At 48.5% G+C, this 23,654-nt stretch overlaps 1 protein-coding gene across 1 annotated transcript in view; it reads left to right on the top strand.

Moving 5' to 3' along the window:
- Positions 1-14,204: 14,204 nt before the first annotated feature.
- The window catches only part of FHL1 (four and a half LIM domains 1), a 36,255-nt gene continuing 26,805 nt past the window's right edge, over positions 14,205-23,654 (top strand). Inside the window, exon 1 of the mRNA XM_030496973.1 lies at positions 14,205-14,324. The gene's annotated coding sequence lies outside the window, so the exon portion shown is untranslated. The remainder of the gene's footprint in view (positions 14,325-23,654) is intronic.

The raw sequence follows: 23,654 nt of genomic DNA, 5'->3' as shown, positions 1-23,654 counted from the left end.
TTGTGTGTACAGTTTCATTAATTCCCACGGAAATAAATCTGTAGCAAAGTGATGACGTGCTGCTTGACCTCCTCAGCTGTTTGTCCATGGCCTTTGGCCAATGGGTAAGGCAGAAAATAGGGTGTTTGCAAGCTCGAGGTTGCTGAGCTCTCGTGGGCTTTCATGTCCTGTGTTCTTGTTGAATTTGCAGGTGATTATTCCACCCTGTGTCTCCCATCTGAACCATACTTTTGATGCTGTGTGCTGGCAGAGCAGCTGAAGAGGTTAGTTGTCCAAATGCTTTACAATCCTTCAATGTAGAGGGCACCTAAACCTGGTTTTGAGGGCTTTGATTCACAAAGGACAGCCTTTGGCTTTTGGATGGCGTGAAAGTACATTGTTCTTGGCTCTGTATCACTATGGCGGGATAGCCCCTGAAACCTACTTAAATACTTGTCTCCCATCCATAGCAGCAGACAGCTGAGGGGATTCACTTCTGCTTCCCAAGGAGGCTGCGGTCCTCATGTGGGGTGGTGGGTCCTGAGCTCTCAGGCTGGGCTTTGCCAAAGCCTTGGCTGCAGCTCATGAAGGTGCCATGAGTCTGTAAGCGAGAAGGGCTTGTCCAGCATCGTGCTGCTCATGGGTGTTCTGTGCTATTGGAAGTCACAGGAGTGGGACAAGAGACAATGGTGTTTATTTTCTAGTGTTAAATGATGCTAATCTCACACCTCGGAATCCTGATAATCAGAATAAACACCGCTAATCTTGCTGCACACACTCTGCAACCCAGGCTTGCGTCGTACTTGGGCATGTAACTAAACCAAACGTGGTGCAGCAATTGAACAAATGCCTTTTGGCAGCTCTTTAACCTCACAAGCCCTCAGAAGAAGTGCAGCACACCCGTGACAAATGAATTTTTGTCTTGAAATAAGGTATGATTCTGGCCTTTGGGCCCACCATTGCTGAAGGATATCTCCAGTATCCAAAAGGTAGTTGGGACCAGAGGATGCAAGCAGGTATCTTCTGGGGTGGGCTTGCTGTGCCATGAACTGGCATGTCATTTCAGCCATGTAAAAAGATTCTGGATAGCTGCTGTCCAAAGGCACTGGAAGAAGGAATAAGGCAGATCCCTGCATACCCTGAGGAGGGGACCTGCACTGCGGGTTGGTGGGTAGAGCCGCCACTTGCTGACTAGTCCCCATTGTATCAGCTCAGTTGAGATTGAGCTGATGAAGGAGAGCTTTCAGTCAAGCTATTGCACCACCTGGTTCATGTGGGGATCACTAAGGTGCTGGGAAATGGGCCAATGCTGGCTATCTACAGCCCCAAAAAAGCTCAGTGGTGTTTCTAAAGCAATGCTGTATCCTCACACCCAAGGCGCAGACAGCACTTGGCTGCTCTCTGTCTTTGTGCCATGCTGGGGAAGCGTTTATGGGAGGGAAACTAAATAAGAAGCAAGCTTTTGATTCCTCTTCCTTACCTCATGCAATTAGCTCTTGTCTTTGCTGGGTCCTCTAGGTGGCAATATTGGAAAGGACAGTAATTGTCCATCACCACCGTGTCCCTGCAGGTCCTTTGTCCACCACCACCACCCCCCCTGCTCCAGAGGCCCTCTCCATCCCCTGCCATGTTCACCATGCCTTATGCACCATCCATCTCGAGGCTTTATCTGCAGAGAGGACAAGAGATGCTGCTGCCACACTGACTGCTCTTCCACCCTGAGCCCCTTTGCAGCCACCACCTTCCCAAACAGCCACAAGTCTGGAGGCAGTTGAAGTCACCTTGTGTCAAAGACTGTACATAGGGATCATCATAGAATAGTTTGGGTTGGAAGGAACCTTCAAAGATCATCTAATCAAGGTGCTTATGGATGACCATAGCTGTGGTGCTGCAGCTCAAGAGAAGAGAGCAGAAAACAGGAGACGTGCAAAATATTTGAATAGGAATTGGGCCTATATTCTATATTCTTTTGCCATTTGCAGCATCTAGATGCAGACTAACGGAGCAAAGATCCCATCCATGCAGCCAAAATGAGGATTGAGCACCAAGAAAACAAACAACGTGTATCCTGCGATCTTGCTTTCCCCTTTAAGGCCAACTGCTTGTTGGCATTCTTCTCCCACTGTTAGGCTTTGAGAACCAGGAGTTTAAGGTTAGTGGTCACAAGCTCCTTGCAAGATCAGATTTAGCCCCTCAGAGGTGAGCTGCAGCCCATGCTGGAGCTGCTGATGGGTATCAGTGCTGGTTCAACCCTCAAGCACAGCATCAGCATCAGTGAAGAGATATTGTCCTTGCTGACAATCACAACAACATCTGCCGAGCTGATGAGAGAACCCGGAGGCCATGGGGGTATCTTGTCACCACGGTGTTGCAGGATGGCACCAAAGCTGTGCCAAGGTCTGCCCTCAGAACTGAGTTTGGGAACCAGGGGCTTCGGAGCATGTTATTTTGGGACATGCAGCCCTTGTACAGCTCCATCTTGGTGCTCTTCCTCACTCCAGCCCTTACACTCCATGCTGGGCACTTAGAGCCTGGGTCAGAAGCTACAAGATCCCTTAATGGTTGCAGGAGACTCTGTAAGGGACTCTGGGGTAGCAGAGCCTTGAATTTGCTGTCCAATATTCAGACATACACACATACAAAAGGATTTGGTCTTCATTAATTGGCTTTTTATAGGAAATTCCAGCAGCTTTCCTCCTGCCAGCGATGCTGCAGCCCCAAGGAGCCCATTTATGGTCGCAATCTCCTATCCCTGCATGGTTCACAAATTAGTGTGGTCATAGTTACTTTGAAGGACATGTGTGAACATTGCTCCCTTTCCTGCATGCATAAGCTCCCAGGAATGCAGGTAAAGATAAAGAATGTATAAGTTAAAACTGTCAGCTTTATGCAGCCTGTCAGCTCTTCCACCTGCAGCAGCAGCAAGGTTAGTTATTCCAGCCTACCCACATGGGCACTGTGCTGAACTGGGAAGGCACCACAGTGCAAAGGATGCTTTGGGAACAGGAAAACACCACCCTGCTGAGCGTCAAAGCGTTCTGCAATGTAAATGTGCCCAGGCTGAGGCAGCAGCAGATATATTTTCCCTCGCCCTATAAGCACACTCTAAACTATGTCCAAGAGCTGCAGGTACCCCTCGGCCCTTTTTGTCCATGAGGGACTTCTGCAGCCTGAATTCTGCCTGATCCTTCTGCCTGGGACATCTTTTCCCCCCTACCTCCCTCTGTGGGCCGGTGTCACATCCCATCTATAGCATCTCCCTTGCCCTGCCTGTGGCACTGCCCTGTACCAAAAATGCACTTTGTGTGGTTAGTAGCTCCAAGTGCACAACCTTAGGGACAGCTGAGGGCAGCACATCTCCCACATTCCCGCAGCATCCTCATTCTCTGAAGCACCTTGAAGTATCCCCTCTGCACCCTCTGATGATAGATGGCTAAATCTGTTCTCCTGTGATATGGCTTGCTCCTAAAATTCCCAGGGGCACAAGAGGAAGGAGAACAACAGATGCAGCGTCACTTGCTTTTCCCTTCTCCCAGGCAGTTAATATTAATCGTTGGTGCTTTTGGATGCATCGTGTGAATCCTCCCAGCCTTTGAAGCTTTGGAGATCTGTATTAAGAGGGAATGAGGAATGCCTCTGGATCTCAGTGACAGAAGGGCTGGATTTAATACAAACTTCTTCCCTTCTCCAGAGAGTCTGGCATGTTTTTTAAGCTTTGGAATAGACAGAAACATCCTAAAGCTGTTTAGCTAAATTATTGAGTGGTCTGAGGTCACTGTTTGCATTGGTGTCCATTGCTCAAAGTGCAAAATCAAGGATTCCTCTGATGAGGCAGGTCAAGTGATACAGTGCTGCAAATGCACACGGTGTGTCTGGATCCTATTCTCCACCCTGGCGCTTCAGAGCTGTGTCCGCTGCTCACATGAGAAGGTCCAAATTCTTACAAAAGGCAAATGTATTTCCCTCGTGACTCCGTTCCTGCTTTGCATGGGCCCGTTCCCCACCCTGAGCTTTGCTGCTGAGAGATCTGCTGTCGATAACATGCCTTCTCTCTGGGTCAGATGCCTTAAAGGGCTGAATGCTATTGTCCTGCACGAGAGAAGCCAGGGCTGTTTGGCACAGTTACATGCCTAAACTCAGCTCCCATCAGTGACTTGATGCTTCAGCTGAAATCTGTCTGTGCTCTGATGACAGAGCTGATAATAGACTGATGGCACTCGTGACAAGGGTGGAGGGGTTGAGTAAATATTCCCTGGAAAAAGTGGATCAGCCTGGCTTGACAGATATTTAATTTGAGATCCCATAGCCAACACTGGGCCTCAGCAATGCTTGCAAGACTGAATTTCATTGCCCTAAGGAGGAGAGCCCAGCTGGTGGCCTGGCACTCCTGCCAGGATGACATTGGAGCAGTTGTGTTTGCAGCAGCACAGAGCTGGCTGGGCTACAAAACTCTGCTGATGGGGGAGCGGAGGACAAATCTAAGGCTGCAGATACACCCAGATCAGAGCAGGATGCATTGGCACCATTAGCTGGGATAAGGATCATCCGTTGCCCCCCGGGAGTGGATCTGATCCGGGACACTGAGACGGTGGGGATTATGGTCCGGCTGAAAGCCCTGGGCCACACCAAGCAGGACAGTTAATACCTGGACTTGTGGGGCTGGCCGCGCTCCTGGTGCAGCAGCAGGAGTAAAGCCCAGGCACAGTGTGTAAATATTTATAGCCCAGTTACCAGGTTTCATGCTTGGCCGGTCCCTCTTGGCTCCTACCATTGATGTTTGTGGCTCCGAGTTGCCAAGGACACTCGCAGCATTGCTCAAGGGGCAGGAGCCTGTCTGAAGGGAGGCAGGGGCATCGCTGCAGCACTTCTCTGAGCAGCGGGGCCAGCCTGGCAGCACCCAGGGCACTGGGTGGTGTGTTTCAGCAGCCAGAGCTGGTTCTGGCTGTGGTGGCACATCACAGCAGCACCCACCAGCTCAGGTGCGCATGAGGGAGGTAGGAAGGGAACGCACAGCACCCAGAGCCCTTGTCCCCTTTGGGGGATGGCTCTGTCACCCCTCGCTGTAGTGTGTTGCTCTCCTCAGAGAGGCTCCTTCATCCAAATCTAAATCTCTTCGTAACTCTCATGTTCTTCCTCAGATCCAAAGTCTCTAATGCCAAATATTTTTCCCTGCTGTTGGTTCAGTTTCTTCTGTTCCCAACCCTCGCTTGAGCTGCCAAGGGGAAATAAATATCTTTTACTTTGGAAGTGGCAGGAACACAGCTTCTCTATATCCAGAGATACAGAGAAGAGACTTTCTCTTGGGTCTCTTTCAGCTTTGACTTCAAGCCCTCTTTAAATCCCTTTTCTCCAGCAGAATTCAGCAGTGAGCTCTCTCATTTTCGCCTGAGAATATTCCCAGAAAACTTGGTTTAACCCAAAGGAAACACACCCATGCTCCCTATGTGCCAGCTGAGCTGAATCCCTTGAAAATCCCATCTGCACGGGAAGGAGAGCAAAAGTTCAGCACAGACAATTCTCCTCCACAGCTGGGTATCATGTCCAAAATCTTTTGGTAGAGAAAGCTGCCTGACAGCTATTTACTGCAGCTCCTCCAGCACACTAAGCTCAGGAAATTGCATTCATAATTTCCTTAGTGCCAAACTGGTTGTAATTTTCCCATGACTATTCCCTTCTTTTGTTGTTTGTGAAACAAAGCCTGTTGAAAAGCATACACAGGTTTACTTTTTGCCTATGAAGCTAACACAAGCATGTAGTTTAAGGGGATACTGATCACTTGATTTGTTTGATACAGGTTGACAAAGCCTGCCAGAAATAGCATTATAATTTAAATATAATCTTTTTTAGCAAAGGGAAAACTGATCTGACAGAGAAAGTAAAAATGCTGTTGAACACAAGGAACAAGCAGAAAAGACAGAAAGGTGTGACCTGCATTATCATCAGTGTAGACCTGAGTAGTAGCTATCTAAAGGGGCTACAGGAAACCTGGAGAGGGGCTTTGGACAGGGGCCTAGTAGGGACAGGACAAGGGGAATGGCTTTAACCTGCCAGAGGGGAGATCGAGATGAGCTCTTGGGCAGAAGTTGTTCCCTGTGAGGCGCTGGCACAGGGTGCCCAGAGAAGCTGTGGCTGCCCCATCCCTGGCAGTGTTCAAGGCCAGGTTGGACACAGGGGCTTGGAGCAACCTGCTCTAGTGGAAGGTGTCTCTGCACTTGGCAGGGAGTTGGAATTGGATGAGCTTTAAGGTCCCTTCCAACACAAACCAGTCTGGGATTCCCAGCACACTTATATACAAGAAGACAACTTGTGTCTGGTGAGCTGGGCTGGAGTTCATACCCATGTCCTTGGATAAGCAGCTTTCTTCTCCACTTTGCACCTAGTGTAGCCCTGGGCACCATGTGGGTAGTTTAGGTTGGGCACCCTGACAGTGGGCAGTGGAGGGACTAGGATGTGCATGACTCTTGTGTCCCACGTCTGAGCAGAACAGACTGAAAGAAGCTGTGGCAGCAGAGGAGGTTTGTGTGAGTCCCTTGCAGTGATGCCGTATCTTCAGCTCTGCTTTTTGAACCTGAATCTTCTCCACAGGATGCTTTTATGTCTGAAAGCTTGTCTTTTTTAAACCTCTCATTACAAAGCCTGCATTTGAAACAGAAGCCAAGGTGCTCACACGTCTTTGATAATATACATCCCTAGGAAACACGAGGGAAGCAAAAGATGTTATTGTGTCTTTCTGTACACAGGGGAAGCCAAAGCACAGCGAGACAAGGTGACCCCCTCCAGCCTGGTGATAGGGTGAAGGCAGCCACAAACCAGATCAGTGAGGGGGTGCAGGCACTGAGCACAACTGCTCCTGTCTGGAGCATGTCCATAGCAGAGCCAGCAGCCCTGGGGCCAGGCAGGTAGCACCTGAGGGACTGGTGTTATGTGACTCAGCCAAAGCCAAGCAAGAAGTTCGTACCAGGATGAGGAATTTGGTCCCCTGAGCTGCAGGGAACTGCTTTAAGTTCCAGTCCATGCTGTGCCTATTGCTTCTCATGTTCATTGCATGACCTAATCCAGTTGTCTGTGTTTCTTCATGGTCCTCAGCTTTCTAATTGATTTGATTTTAGGTGCAGACTCAAGCAAAATGAAATCGGTCATGCTTCGAAAACCTCTGCTATGAAACCTGTGATTTTACTGGTGGCAGCCTGTGGGTACCTTGAATTCATTTCTATCTGAGACTAAAATCTAAAGCTGCAGTTAATAAAGGAGCCTAATTTTAGTGTGATGCCTGTAAGCCATCTTTTCAAATCTGGAACATGAACTTCCTGGTGAGCCTCACACCAATGACAAAGACCACCGTTAGGCTAATTATGTATAGTAAGGTAATTATAAACATGTTTTAGGTGTCTCTAACACATACCATCACAAATCCCTTTGTTCTGTTAAGTAAAACCTTATATTATATTGCTATCACTTTACCTTATTCCTGTTAGAATCCTTCATTTGCTAAATCTCCCTGGGTACATACCCACCCAGTAACTAATAAAGACCAAGTTGACCAAATGATAGAACCAAGAACCAAACCTTGTCTCAAATTTTATCTGTTTTCCTTATGAAAATACTCAAATATTTGATGTATTTCTCTTATACTGAATGGCTGGCGAAGGTGTTTGCTGGAAGGGCCAGTCTGGAAACACTTAGGCAAATTGTGATCCAGCACTTGTTGAAGTCAGTGGAAACTTACTTGACTTCAGCAGATGGTGACTGAAAACTTTTAGTCATAGCAATAATTCTGCAGGAGCAAAGTTATTTATTTGCTCAGACTATTCCCCATACTTCAGTCTGTGGGCTCTGGTCAGGATTAGGCAGGGTTTACACAAACCATGAGACCAGGCAAGGCTGGTGATCAGAGGGCTGGAGCAGCTCTGCTCTGGAGCCAGGCTGAGAGAGCTGGGCTGGGGCAGCCTGGAGAAGAGAAGGCTCCTGAAGGGGAGACCTTAGAGCAGCTCCAGTGCCTAAAGGGGCTCCAGGAAACCTGGAGAGGGGCTTTGGACAGGGGCCTGTAGGGACAGGCCAAGGGGAATGGCTTTAACCTGCCAGAGGGGAGATTGAGATGAGCTCTGAGGCAGAAGCTCTTCCCTGTGAGGGTGCTGAGGCGCTGGCACAGGGTGCCCAGAGAAGCTGTGGCTGCCCCATCGCTGGCAGTGTTCAAGGCCGGGTTGGACACAGGGGCTTGGAGCAACCTGCTCTAGTGGAAGGTGTCCCTGCCCGTGGCAGGGGTTGGAACTGGATGAGCTTTAAGGTCCCTTCCAACGCAAACCAATCTGGGATTCTATGGTTCCATGTTGTCTCTACCCATGTCCGTGTAGGTGCATGCCCAGGTGAAGCAATGCCTGTGGCCACAAGCCGCCTGCTTCTTCCACATCCTTGCCTGCGATCCAGCAGGCAGCAGAAACACCAGGACCCAGCACATAAATATGGATGGAAATGCTGAGGTTCAAATGCGCATAGAGCAGAAAACCTCAAGCTCTTTACTTGGCAGAAACCTGCTGTTTGAATAGACCCCTGCAGGCAGCAGATAAATAGCTGTGCCTGCTGCCAACATTCCTTGAACACATATTGCTGCTGGAAAGATGGTTGGAGCCCTTTGCTTCTGTTGCCTTTTCAAAAGGAAGCCTTGTGAGGCCAGAGGGTCAACAGAGGGGTCCAGTTTTGTGGGGTCTTGGTGCATCATCTTTTATAAATGGGAGTCACCTTTGTAATTTTCCATGCACAGAAGGAGCAACTTGTACTGGGAGAAGCAATTTGGCCTCTACTAAAGGCCGCTGAGCAGACTGACACGGCTGCTCCCCTTCATCTGATAGCTGAGCCATCCCTGCAGCTGCTTTCGAAAGGTGGAACAGTCTTTAGCTAGATCCGCTCTCAGTGTGCAGATCCTGGTGTCACTCAGGAAAATCTGAGTCGTGGTGATGCCTCGAGTGATGAGTCACTGTAATTACTCACAGGTTTATTTGATAGTGGTTTCAGCAGGTGACCGTCCACTTCTTGACAGTCTCTTTTGATCTGTTGATCCAGGTTTGCTGATGGTATTGTAGGGCTATGCTACAGATGTATTTTGACACTACACGGGGGAAAGCTGAGTAGTTTTATGCATGTCACCCAAGAAAACCACAATCCTTTTTTTGTGCCTTACTGTTTGCCCACTAAATTCAGGAGAACTTCCTACTTTTTCCTTTGCTAGTTTGCGTGACCACTGATGAAGACGAATCCACTGATACCCCTCAGCAGCAATTTAACCCTTCACTCCCATGCAAGTATATGATTTCCAAACCACACTGATAGGAAGAATTACAGCAGATGCAAAGACAGAGAGCTGACTGATGCCTGGTTTTGGGCTTCCCACTGAGGATCACAGCACTCCTGTGGTACCTAGCTGACAGGTTGTGATGCTCTGATTTACATCTGCTTGGAAAGCAGCACGTGATGTGTTTAAACTCCATGGAAAAAGGGTTTGCATCGCTGATGTTTCAACCACACTGTTATAAACCTCCCACAACCCCACCCTCACTCCCCCAGAGGAATGACTCTGAGACCTTTCAGCTTTTCCATTACTTCGCCTGCATGGAGACTGTTTGCTAATGGCCTGCGAGGTAATTAGCCCATTGCAGGTGAGCCCCAGCTGCCTGAAGGGTGGGAGTTCAATCTGGCCACAAGTTATCCCCCCCCCCGCAACAAAATGGGATGGTTTAGTGGGGTGGAGGATGCTGGATCTCTTTCCCTGTTTCTTGTTCTACTTTTCCTTTCCTCTTCTCTCAGATCTCTTGAGATAGAATCATAAAATAGGGTTGGAAAGGACCTTAAGATCATCTAGTTCCAACCCCCTGCCATGGGCAGGGACACCTCACACCAAAGCATGTCACCCAGGACTCCGTCCAACCTGGCCTTGAACACTGCCAGGGATGGGGCAGCCACAGCTTCTCCGGGCACCCTGTGCCAGCACCACAGCACCCTCACAGGGAAGAACTTCCTTATATCTAACCTAAACTTCCCCTGTTTAAGTCTTTCTCGGTGCATCTGGGGCTAAAAACAGCCTTTGGAGAAGACAGAGGGCAGCTTGAGGAGGGAGCAGTCACCAGCGCCTTGAGGGATCACCTTTCCAGTGTGACTCTTTTCAGGCCTTGTGTGGGCCATCAGTGTTTAATATACACATATATGTGCTTTATATACATATATACTTTTTATATTTATATTTCTTATATATATGTATAAAACAACCAGGCCAGAACAGGGCACAACTCTGACTTCCACACACACAGAAGCAGCCCACGTGTGAGTCCGACTTTGCTGGGCAGGCTCCCTGCTCTCTGAGGTGGGTGAAAGGAGGTGCTCGTGCTCCTACTGACGAAGCCTGCCCATTAATCAGGCAAATAAGAGGGCAGTGACCCCAGGGAGCCAATATGGGCTGGGAGACCAGAAGGTTTGTGGTGCCCTAACATGGCTGCATCCCTCAGGCTATATGTTGGAAACAATCCCTTCCCAATATTGCTTGAGGAGTTCTGTCTGGAGATGTTAATGAGGGGAATGGTAAATACCTTCACCTGGGGCTGATGAGGGATTGGAGGCAGCTGTGGGGAAGGGCTGTGGGAAAGGGCTGAGGTACTGGCTTAGTGTGCTGGGAGGAGAGGGTAGGAGGGCTCTGAAGGGCTTGTGTGGGGATGGTCATGGTTATCATCATCATTATCATCAATCATCATTATTATCATCCCCATCCCTATCCTTGCTGGTGTGTGGAGCTGCTGTGGCTTGTGTATGATGTCCCACAAATGACAGGTAAGTGGGGCAACCCTGACTCCTCACCCTGCCAGCCCTGGCCTGGGAACACCATGGGTGAGCACATTACTCCCTATCCCAGCCTGGCCCATGGAAACCAAGACAGCCAAACCCCCCCAAGGGGCATGTGGATGTCATTTTGCATGGATTCACCCCAAAATGCATGTGGCTTCCTTCTGCAGAGCATCAACCTGCCAAAATGGACCCTGCCACGTGGAAGACTTTTCCCCTCAGTGGTTGCAGCGTGATTTCATGGAGACCCAAAGGAGGATAGAAACCTCTCTCTCTTCACTATATGGACAACCTCGTGCTCTGAGGTGAGCCCTTTGCGTTGGGATAGGGTCCTGCTCCATGGAGTTTCTTGCAGGGCAGCCTCCCTGCACGACTGCGAGCTCCACCATTTCCAAATAAAGCTTCCTAGCAGTTAGATGGGAGTGAGTAATCCAACCGACTCAGATTTAAGTGCTTTGCTCATGGTTCGTTTTGTTTGGATAACTGGGCAGGAATACATGGGAGCATTGGAATCCTCTTTTTTTGTTTTAATTTACCATGTTTGCCAAAAATCAATGCACAGAGTAAGTGTTATCTTCCTTAGCAAGCAGTGGAGATAGCACAGGGTTGACTCAGAGTTGCCTCAAGCCTTTGAAATGAGTTGTTTCATTCTGCAGTTTATTCTTGTTTAATCCAGTGCTATGGCAGGGATTTTTATAGTGCCATATTGTATCTGTAATACAGCAATACACGAGTGCCTTTTCCCTGACTAGTTACGTGCTGTCGTTGATCTCTAAATCATCTTCGGTTCTTTTCCAAACAGAATAAAGCTGAAGTTGTGATATGTGCAAGGTTAAGAGCTCTTAATTGTTCTCTGTTGGGTATACTGGTTATTTTAAGTCTACAGTTTTAAGGTCTCATCCTGCCAATGCATTCTTGCTGTCAGGAGCAGCAGTATTCAAGGTGGGGTAGAGTCATTTCTCTGTGCCACATGCCTTTGCAGACCTTCATTCTGCTGCTTTACTCTGGATGTGACATTGTGCCTGTGGATCTGGCTGGGGAAGCCAAAGGGAATCTGGAGGATGCAGCAAGTGTAGGATCAAGCCTTGAGCTGTAATCCAGCAAGAGCAATGAGACGCACAAATGACAACTTGTTCTGCTGTAATCAGAGGCATGTTAAATAGATCAATCTGTTATTTACCAGCTAGTCTATTAGGCTGACAGACACACTGCCTTACAGCTGGTCTTCTTGGGAGCTGGGGTTTGGGATTTGACAGTGAAATCTCTAGTTTGTGTTGTATGTGGAAGGTCTCTAATATTTTAAATGAGATGCTGAGGATCCTGATAGCATGATGATGTTCTCTGAAGATACAGGATGCTTGTTATGCTGTTGGTGGGCTGCAGGTACCTGTTGTCAGGCTTGTTTGCTTACTAGCATGCTTGTGGTTCTCCAGGATGTACAATCATAGGATGGTTTGGGTTGGAAGGGACCTTAAAGCTCATCCAGTTGCAACCCCCCACCACGGCCAGGGACACCTTCCACTAGAGCAGGTTGCTGTGGTTGCGATCTTCCAAGATGTATCTGCAAAGGTGCAGGGCCAGTTCCCAGATATTCCTATGGTGGCAGGGGCAGTGACTGGTGAAGAGGCATTAACTAAGCTCTTCTGGTACAGGTGCTCCTGGGTTCTTGCTGATCTTGTGTCTTTCTACTTCTGCTTATGGCCAGAAGCAGGAAGGCTCCTTCGTTTGAAGGAAGAAACCCTGCATGAGGTGGCTGCACAGTAACTTGTCCCTGGTGATGTTTTCCCATACCTGTGCAACACCTAGTCTGTCTTCACATCCCTGCACTCTACAGCTCCAGTTTCTCCCGGAGCTCTTGGCTTGATTTATCTAATTGGGAATGTTGTGTCTGAATGTCCCTTCCTTGTGGGCTCTTAGTCTCTGTGATTTCTCATGAGTCCCTAAGCTCTGCGGCTGGAATCATATAAGCACCAGGGCGCAGGGGGCTTTAGCTAATGTTCTTGTTGGTCTGATGGTTGGTTATAGACAGCCGCTCGGGAACAGCTCTTGCTGGTGGCAAAGAAGTTTTATGCTTGCTGGGAGAGCTGTTGGAAAATGCTAGAAATGGGTATTTGGATTCCTTTGCAAATCAAATGTAAACTTCAGTCCATAATGATAAATTATGTTGGTGTTTCACATCTGTATTTTATGCATGCTTGAAGTTGCTCTTGGCAAGTGGTGACAGTCTGAGCTCTGAACCTCAGGGCAACCCAATGTTCTGGTTCCTGCTAGGAATGTTGTTAATATGGATGATGTAGTGTTAGAAGAATCTGTGAGGTTTACCTGTTGAAAGAGTAGAGACACGGAGAAATACAAATGCTTTCGTAAAGAAAGGATGTTTGCTCTTAAACGGGGTTTGTTTGGTTTTACTAAACAAATACAAATTCCTTGGCCCACGTATAATGCTCTGCTTTCCAGGGACACCAGTGGTGTATCCAGCATACACCCACCAGGTCACCAAGCCTCTCCCGCCATCAGACAGAAGTTCTGTGGCTCTCCAAGGCACCACAAAAGCCTATTTGTGTAGAGCAAGAGCTCCAACCAAGCACCCCCTGTTATAGAAAAACCCCAAACTTACTTACTTGCCGGACCATGTATCCGACAGCAGAAGTATGGAAGAAAGTAGGGCAAACTTGGAAGGTGTAATAGCAGGAAAGAACAAAAATCACCCCCCAAAATGGGGTAAAGGATGGGGAAAAGAACGTGGATGTCAATGTTGTCAGGTTTGTCTGGTGTGGTGCAGCACAAACAGGCAGATTTGTTTGCAAATAGGGAAGACTTGCTGCTACCTGATAGCACTTTTTCTCCTGTCTACTTTGATGAAATACTCCTTTTGGCATCGCTCTTGCTGCTCTCTCTTCATCTGGGTTCCTTCCTTCCCCACAGCTTACTGACTTGAAATGCATCCCTTCTGTTTTCCATCCTGGAAACTGCCTCTGTGAACCTGAAGGTGACATATATTGTAACAGAGCTGCCAGGAAAAGCTTTGAGATAGGGTGGCTTGGACAGGATTGGGAGGGGGGGAGCTGGAGACAAATCCACCCACTAACAAAGCTTTTGTGCTGCGTTTTCCTTGTGTGGGACGTGGAACAGTCCAGGAGCATGACTTTGGGGATAGCAGGGCTATGCCCAGCCTGGTGGGTCCCATGTGCCCCAGTACCGGCGCAGCAGGGAAGCAGAGGATCAGCTCTGCTGGCCCAGTGCCGCTGCTGGTTGGGTTTTCCCCCATGGCCAGTGCAGAGGCCCTGGGAGGAGCAGGCTGTTCCCTTCCAGCAGCTCCCAGGGCAGGAACGGTGCTATTGGCTGCACTAACTTTTATGTAGCTTTTTTTTCCATCCCGCCTCCCTGCTATAAGTGGCCGAGCAGCCGGACAGCATTGCCTCTGCCAGGCTGGAAGCACAGCCCTGGACCAAAGCGCTCCCACCTCCCAGGGCTGAGGTCCATCCCTTCCCTCCTCCGGGTGGCTCTCCCTCTGGCAGCCCGTAAGCACATGCCTCTGTCTCTCTCCCTCTTGAGCATCATCTTGCTGAGCGCAGGGAGCGTTCCAGCATCCCATGCTGTGGGTTTTGGGGCTTGTGCTGCATCTTTTCTCTGCCTTGTGATTGCTCTGCTGGGGAAGGGTTTGTGAGAGCGGGGTTGGGGGAATGGAAAGTCTGCTGGTGTATAATGTGCTTCTGAAACACTCTTTCTAGCAGGCAGTTTTGTTGTGGGTCAGTGAGTTAACCTTTGGAACTGTCTCTTTTATGGGTGTTTTGGGGTGGGATTTATCTGCATTCTTGCTTCTGATTCCGCTTGCATCCTCTTTTCCCGATATATGCAGGTGGTGGTTTTGGGAGTACACTGGAGTATAAATAGAGCTTTTCTCTTTGCTTCCCAGCTGAGTGGGTGTTTTGGGAGTGTTTGCAGTGGCACAAGCTGTGTAAGAGCTGTCAGCTTTCCCAGGCAGGTGATCAGATGTGCCTGTTGGAAGCTTTTAATGGCAACTGGGGAAGAAATAGCTGAAGAAGTAGCTGTTTATGGGCTCCCAGGTGATGTGATGCTCAGAGAGTGAGGAATGATTCCCTCTGAATCGTGGGAGCTGTCAGTGACAGAACTGGGGAACATGGAAATGCTTTTACCTAATAATTACCACATCTTCCTGTTTCTTTCTGTATTATAGAATATTGGGCAGTTGCAGTTTGTGGCAAGCTGTCCCCATGCTAATGCAAGCACCTTTATAAAACACTGCATCCTTCTATCTATCTAGATGTGTAGAATCACTCACATAAGCGAAACTATTCGCTCATATATTTGCGAGATGGGTGTTTCTGTCACTAATCTTTAGTAAGTGGCCAAAAGATAAGTTAATGCCTGTGACTCTGGTCCAGTTTGTGTTGTGTAAGCAGGAGCTAGGCTGTGGCTTGGAAATGGATATGGCTGCTTTTCAAATCACTGAAATCCAGCTTGTGAAAAGGGGGGAGGGAAATGATTAAAATAATCCACCTAACAAATAGTCTTGTACCTTGTTTTGAGAGGAAGAGTATTTTTGTAACAACAAAAAAACCTTCTGAAAGGAAACTGATTAAATTCTTAAGCCAGGATGTACAAAGCAAAGAGCTGATCAAGTCACCAAACATAGCTTTAAGATTAAAACTTCTCTTTTTTAATGATAAAAGAACCCACACTACTTCAGTGACGACATCCTCCTCTCTTCCTCTTTTCTTTTTCTTCCCCCGAGTACAGCACTCTTGAATAGAAACCAGTTCTTGATTTCTCCTTAAAGAGCTCACTAATACCTACTAGAAAAACCTGGCTTTGGTGTTGGAGCAAACACCACAAGTGCCAAAACCCCCTAAAGAGCTCAGTGCAACAGAGAGTTAATTGCTCAGATTTCGGGCTGTGGCTCTGAGGAACCAGTTCAAGGCTGGGGTTTTACAGCTGGTTTCAGACCTTCTCTTCTCTTGGGGAGCTGGGGCTGGGAGGGGTTTGTAGGATTGGGTTCTTGAAGCGTTTCTACCGGGAGAAGTTAGTTCCTGCTGTGAACGATGGCTTGCTCCATGTATGGTTCTCTGGCTGATGTAAATAATGGCAGCGGTTCAAAAGGAGGCAGTGTTTAGGGTGCTCAAACACTTGAAAACGACCACTCCCCAGCCCACCTTGGCTGGCCTTGAGTTTGGAAACAGCCTTTCCATCAATCTGTGAATAGAAAATCCAGATATATGGTCTGAAGCAGCTGGTGGGAGCCCTGTCAGGTGCCTCTTTGTGTCCATGAATAGGGGTCGATGCTGTAGGATGCACTTTATCTCTGATCTAAACCTATGTCAAATGAATATCTCCATGATCTTGATGATCTTAAAAGTCTTTTCTAACCTAGTTGATTCTATGAATATGGACTTACAGTCCACACCCACTGCACTAGGATGTGATAAAAGCTTTAAGTAACTGCCCTCATTGCCCTGAAGTAGCAACTTATTCCCTTTTGTGTAATACCTATGTGAAAAGGAGGTTGTTCCATGTTCCAGGATACCCCACAGCCCTTTCTGTGCTGGTGGAAATCTATGCTCCTTCAATGTGATTCTTGGTGCCTTGGCTGTGATTATCTTCTCCATCTCCATCTTGGAATCGCTGTCGGTAGATAATGTCCTAGCACTGGGAGGGAGCCAGGACATGGCTTGAACCTCCAGTGCTACACTGGAGACAACTAATGGTGTAACCCAGGAAGAATATTGTTCCCTTAGTAGCAGCCTGTGGGAATTGCATCCTTTTAAGTTTACTTTCTGTCCAGTGGATGCACTGAGGATTTAGGTGTCAATCCCTTCAAGAACCTGGAAAATTCCTCTGATCTCAGCAGATGAGACAATCCATAGAAACACAGACTCATAGAATGGTTTTGGTTGGAAGGGACCTCAAAGCTCATCCAGTCCCAACCCCTGCCACGGGCAGGGACACCTTCCACTAGAGCAGGTTGCTCCAAGCCCCTGTGTCCAACCTGGCCTTGAACACTGCCAGGGATGGGGCAGCCACAGCTTCTCTGGGCACCCTGTGCCAGCGCCTCAGCACCCTCACAGGGAAGAGCTTCTGCCTCAGAGCTCATCTCAATCTCCCCTCTGTCAGCTATTCAGTCTAGCCTATGTTTAGCACTTTCCCGTGTTGTGGTGCTGCTTAGACGTCAAGTCCCAGTGGCATTAAATGCAACAAGTTAAGCCTCACCACCAGCGGTGTGCAAAGTTTCTTTGGGCTTTGGGTATGCTCCTAAATCAGAGCAGCTTCCTGGAGAGCAAGGGGCAACCACTGGCTGGCTGGTGCCAGGCTTCCCTGTGGGATCACTGTGATGCATGTGCCACCAGCAGATCTGTGGAGGGCTGAGCCATGTATCTCACCCTCGTGGCCCCCAGCCATTGTCACCTTGTGCTCTGCATGTAGGAGTGCCAAGGTAGCAAAGCTGAGATTTCGGATGTGATTCTGTAGCTTTAGTTATGTGGAATCACTTTTGGAATGGAAATAACAGTGTCTATAGAATAAACTTTCCCAGACCTTAACTATTTGATCATAAATGCGTTGTAAGTTAAAATACTTCAGCTTCATTCGTTGGGATCTTTTTATTTTTTCTCTCTCCAGTTCTTTATTACAGAAGATGCAGACGGGGAGAGTAACAAAGCAGAAATGTCTGAGATCAGTTGTTTCATGTCTGAGTTTGGCAGAGGGAATGTGGGAGGAAGAGCAAGACCTTGTGTTTCATTTAGATACCCTGATTTGGAGAGGAGTTCTCAGCAGATGGCTCTTGAGGCACTAGGACTCTAAAGGATTAGATGCTATTTAGATAAAGGCATGTTTCCACTTCTGTAGCATGGTTTTAGAAGGACTGTGCCATGTATTCTGGCTTCAGTTCTTTTATCCCTGGGTCCAGTAACAACCCTGTTTGCAGCCAGTTCACTGAGTGTAGAGCAAAGGCACTGGGGTTCAGCGGCAGGATATAGCCCAGTGTGTGCTTTGACTGGGCCTTTTTGTAGCTGGGCAGCTCAGAGCCAGCTCTGGGGATGTCACCCCAGCTGGTTCTGTGGGAATGAATCTGAGCAGAGAGGCTGAGGCTGGTCTGTGATGAGCCTTTCTCCCTGCTAACCCTCCATCTGTGCCCAAAGGGAGCCTGCAGACTTAGCAAAACCACTGTGAAACTTGGGCTTCGAAATGATGTGTAAATTTATAGACCGGTTTGGGATGAAGGGACCTTAAAGCTCATCCAGTTCCAGCCTCCTGCCACGGGCAGGGGCACCTTCCACTAGAGCAGGTTGCTCCAAGCCCCTGTATCCAACCTGGCCTTGAACACTGCCAGGGATGGGGCAGCCACAGCTTCTCTGGGCACCCTGTGCCAGCGCCTCAGCACCCTCACAGGGAAGAGCTTCTGCCTAAGATCTATCCCCTCTGGCAGATTAAAGCCATTCCCCCCTATAAAGTCCCTTAAAGAAGGGTTGAGTTGCTCAGTGCAGGGAAGCAGTCCTGTGGTGTCTAGAGGCAGTCACAAAGTTGGGCTAAAATGAGGTCTGTGTGCCGGGAGGGAGCCCACGAGTGGGTGCTGCTGAGCCCTGCTGAATAACAGGCTGCAAAGAGGGAAGGGTGGCAGGAAAGCCCAGTCCTGTCCTGGTGGATTCCCCTCAGTCCCAGGGGATGCAGCTGCTGCCTGTACCACACACTCACCCTCTCCAGCCTTGTAGCCTAAAATCTCCTACTAGACATTTGCTGCTTGAACTATTTCCCACAACAGCTTTGCTCTGCTCCAAGCTGGTATGTGGAAAGGCACAAAGAAACCTTCCTGGGGCAGTGTTCACCCTGCCTGTGCATCCCTGCAGCATGTACAGCAGCAGGATTCGGTCCTTGATAGTTTGATTCAGGTGTGTGTGTGTGGTGCCAAGGGCACTGCCAGAGTATATTCACACTGTCCGAGCAAGAGAGCGCAGTGTGGTCTCAGGGGTGGACGGATGGGTCGATGAATGTGTACTCTTGAGCTTCTCCAGCCTTTTTATCCCCCTCGATGAGATGGCAAATAGGGTTTGTGTCCTACAGCAGGATAGGGCTAAAATGACATTTGGGGCTTTGGATCTATTTAAAAGCAGGGCAGGGATTGTATTATAGCCCTGTTAGAATACGATAAACAGGGTCCTGAGGAAGCACTCTTAAAAAGCCTGAATTAAAGAGTGCCCTGGAAGAGGTTAGAGAAGAAGGATGGGGCTCCTGGCAGTGACAGAGTGGCACCGGAGTGGAAGGGCTGGCATTTTGCTGTGCGCCTGACTGGAGACTTCAAGACAGAGTGACAATTTTGGTTTGGCTGCTGTTCTGTTATTTTTGTGAATAAGAAATTCAAAACCTCCCACTTTCAGAGTGGTGTTTCCAGGAGCCCCACTCGTGCCACAGATGTCCCTTGAGGTGACCCTAGTGACTGATACAGTCTGGGATGCATCCCTCTTCCTCCTGCTCGGCAGAGCCGGCTGTTTGGCACGTGAGTAGGCAGCCAACAGCTGTTAACTGGGAGGAATTAAAAGCAGTGTGACATGGATGTACTTTGGATGAGAATAGCAGTTGTCACCCACACCTTTAATGAAGAGCAGGAAAAGCTATTCCCACTGGGAACAAGCACTGCAGGGTGGCTTTTCGGCTTCCTTGTTTCTAGTATATTTCTAGTATCTGGGAAGTGGAAACTAGAGCAGAGTGGAAATAGGAGACCAAAACCTATCTCACAGGAGACAGGCATAGGTTGAGGTTTAATAATCTGACCACTATGTTTCAGAGCCATTTTACTTGAACTGCAGAGCTACAGTGAAATGAGTCTCTTCTGATGCTTCTACTGTGGTGAAGAGATGCAGATAAGGAGGAAGAACAGGAGAAATAGCTAATAATAATAACCAAAGGCCTTTCTTCCTGGAAAATCCTCCCACTTCTGTTCAAGACATCAGAGCACTTCATGCTTTATGCTGCCTTGAAATAGGGGGAGCTTCAAATCCAATGATGACTGGTTCCAGCAGTGTCTATCTACTGAAATAGGCTTGATACCACTGTTAACTAGCAATTGCATGTGCTAGGTTTGCTGAGGAACTCCTGCTGGAGTAATGGCTGGTACAGAGACGTATAACCCATCTATTTTGCTTCAAGCTGAAACAGCTGCCCAGTGTATGAAGGTTCTGGTGTTACACCAGCATCTAAGCATCAGAGGACTTCAGAGCTTCTGGCAGAGCAAGAATTGCTCTCCACTGTTTCACTTGGCCAGAGACAGCAAAGCAATCCACTCAGTCCTCCAAAGCTCTGCCTTATGAACCAGGGTGCTGCGTGTGCCCTTCTTCCTTTGCTAAGAAAAACAGAAGTGTTCCTTGCTCTAAACCCATGGCTGGACCAGCCCACAGTGGTTGCTAGCTGGCTTTCCTGCAGGGAACTGGCTCCCAGCTCTTCCCAAATGCTTTAATTTGGGGTTATTCAGTTTTCATGTGCTTCCAGTGGTCCCTGACCAAAGATCCCCTTAGGAGTAAGTATGAAGCCACCCTAAATATAGCTTCCCAACTGGTGATAGGATGCGGGAGTGGGAGAAAATCAGATACTTTCTCCTCAATAAGTGCCCCAGGTTGTGGGAACCATTCTGACTTGGCAGGCTGCTTGCAAGGCATTTGCTATTTGTTTAGCTTGGGACTGGCTGCCCCTGGCAGTTGTTACCATCAGCTGCATTTCTTATCTGCTCTTTCCTATAATAAACACTGGAGCAGAGGTTTGGAATTAGTCACTTCTGAGGCACTGCCTGTCTACAGCTTCTGTCTTATCGTCTCGTTTTTGTTCTCTTGAGCCTTTTCCACTTTGTTCTGTGCCTCTTGGTTTGCTCTTCTCATTACACTGACCTAGCAAAGAGCTCTTTGGTATATCCCATAGGTATGTCATTGCCAGCACTGCCCGCATCCCAGAAGACACACTGCCCTGGGACGGCTGCTGGGTACTACAGACATTTTCCAGTATGATTTACCTAACCCAGCAGATGGGCTGGACGAGTTGTCCTGGCTGAGGTCTGTTCAGATGACAGCACTGGAGGCAGTGTTAGGATCCTGGCAGCATCCTGGGGGCTTGGCACCGTGTCCTGCTCTTTAGTACAGCATTAACCACAGGGCAGTTGGTGGGTTGAGGGATGCAAACGCAGAAGCACAGGTTTGTGTGGTCCTTATTCTTCTCTCTGAGTCATTCCTATTGGTTTGCTTCCACCTCAGAATTCCCTGGTGATCTCTAGGCGTTGCCTTGGCGTGGGCTTGCCACTGACAGTGCTGTGGGAGAGGCAGCAATGGGCAGTGCAGAGTGCAAGATTTTCTCCCTCTCTCTGGGCTCATCTCACTTTAAAAATACACAGAGCTATATATTTCACTCCACACATGCAAATACCATTTCCTCTGCCCATTGAAAGCCAGTCACGCTCTGGGACAGCCTGCCAGGTAAACGCCACTTGATGTAGAACATATTTCAGTGCTGCCTGTAGAAATGACCTGGGTGGCAGCGTTGGAGCAGGGGTGACAGCATCAGAGCAGCCCATATTCACCCTGCACAGCACAAAAGCACTCGAGGGGATGCAAATCTGGTTAGTTCTGTCTGGATCTGTGTTACTGGATGTCATCCACCTCGTGCCACCATCTTCCCTTCTCTCTTACACCATTATCGTAATGATTTTTAGAGTTGTTCTGTCTCACAAAAGCACGTTCAGTGAAAAACCCACCCCCAAACAAAACCCCAAACCCTTTGTTCAATGTAAAAGGTGATCTGGGTGTGACAGAAAAATGAACTCTTTCAAGAACTCCACACATTGCGGATCAGAGCAGGCAAAGACCCTGGGGTTAGTCCTGTTTCTTGGTGCCCTTTATGATGATGTGTGTGATGATGAATGGGAGGAAATTCCTGCCCAAGAGCATAAGCAGGCAGCAAGCCCTATAACTGTGCTGTGTCCTCATAGTCCTGACATGTGAGATGAAGCTGCTGATGGCTGGTGTCAGTGGATATGCTAGTGTCAGACCCTCCCAATACCTGATTCTGGCTGGAGAGGATTGCAAACAGCATCTTCCTGGTTATCATGATGTGCTGGAGGAGGCTATACTGGTGTCTGGGATGGCAGGGTGCTGCCATGCAGGGTCACCTGTGGGGTGAGTGAGCAAAGACCGTGCCTTTGGCCTCCTTTTCCCAGTTTCATGTTGCTGGGGTCAGGCCTGAAGTCAGCTTTCCCTCTGACCTAACACAGCCCATGTGCACAGCAGTGCGTGTAAACGCCGTCCTCGCCCCCAGGCTGTGTTGGTGCTCAGATGTGGTGAAGCTCTCTGTGTACTTCACTAGACGCTGAAGCAAACAACCAATAAATCTGTTATAAACTAAGCAGTAATTTGTTTTGGTTACCAGGGAGATTGCCAAGTGCAAATTCAACCTGAAATAGGGATGAGCTCATCCTCTGAGCAGTGTCGGTGCCTGAGCTGGAGCAGCCGGATGGAAAGGGAGCCAGCGCCAGCAATGTCTGCTCCAATGACATTTGGATGCTGTGGGAGATGTTTTGCCAGAGAGCTTTTTGCCTTGTAAACAACACAGTGCAGGGGATGGTGTGTGAGGCTGGTTGCTGAGCATGGGCTTTTATAATTCCTGGAAGTGGTGATGACAGATCTGATGGGACCATGGGCTGGAGAGCCCTGGGGGTGGGTTAAAGTGCTGCAGAGGTTCCCTTATCTTAGAAGCCTCTCCCTGTGCTGGGATTTTGGGGAATACTGAAGTGCTTGACTCATGGCTTTCTGGAGCAAGGGATGAAGGCTGCATCTGTAAAGAGGGCACTGGTTTCATCAGGGCTATTTTGGTATCTTGGAAGTCTTTTATTATGGATTTACAAGCATGGAGTGCTTTGTGGCTGTTCTTGCAAGTCCTTCCAGGCCTGGGGATGGATTTCTTCCAGCTCCTTTCCTGTGCGGTGGAGCAGTGGACATTGGTGTTTGGGAGTGGGACAGGCATCCCTGCAGGTCTGCAGTGCCTCTCTTCCCCATAGAATCAACTAGGACCTGTAAGGTCATCAATACCAGCCATAACCCCACATCCTCCCCTAGCAGCATATCCCCACCCCAGTGTTTCACCTACTTGGTATCGAGGCGTGTTTGCTTTTTGGCTGTCTCTGGGTAACTAAAAACACTGCTGTAATTTCCAGATCTTGGACTTGGCCAGGACCAAGCCTAACCTTGCTCAACACTGGCACAAAGCAGGCAAGGCTTGCTACCAGCCTTGCTTTAGCACAGTCGAGAAGAGAATTTGGCTCAAGAGGTGCAACTTTATCAAAGGGGCAGTCCTTACTATTGCAGGAAAAGCCCTCAACGATTTGGAAACCTCACCCTTTCCCCATTGTCCTGCAGCATTCCCAGAGGGACACGGGTACTCTCATGCACTGCGGCTGCACAAGCTGGGTTTAAACCCACTGTTTCACATCTGCTTTAGCTTTTTGACAGTTTTCTCTGGCACTTGTGTGCAATTAGCACTGCTTTTCTGTTACAGGGAGCCGACCCTCTAACAGTTTGCTTTAGACAGTAGCTTGACAGCAAGCAGCAATTGTATTGGGAAGGGCTGTTTCTATTTGCAGACTGTGTTATTTGTTGTCCCTGAATTTATTGTCTTGAAAAAGAAAACAGAATCATTCCTGGGGCCTGGAGCCGCAGAGCAGAGGATGGCTTAATCAAACCCACCCGTGGTTGTACCAGCTCCAGTTGGTTAATTTCTGTGTTTAAAAGCAAACACTCTTCTAAGTATGTGATTTTTCTTACTCTGAAGTCTGTGGTTACTAAATGTAACAGCCCATAGACTTT

The sequence above is a fragment of the Strigops habroptila genome, chromosome 9, assembly GCF_004027225.2.
Source record: "Strigops habroptila isolate Jane chromosome 9, bStrHab1.2.pri, whole genome shotgun sequence".
NCBI lineage: Eukaryota > Metazoa > Chordata > Aves > Psittaciformes > Psittacidae > Strigops > Strigops habroptila.
The sequence above is the reverse complement of the archived record's forward strand: the minus strand, read 5'-3'. Positions and strand labels throughout refer to the sequence as shown.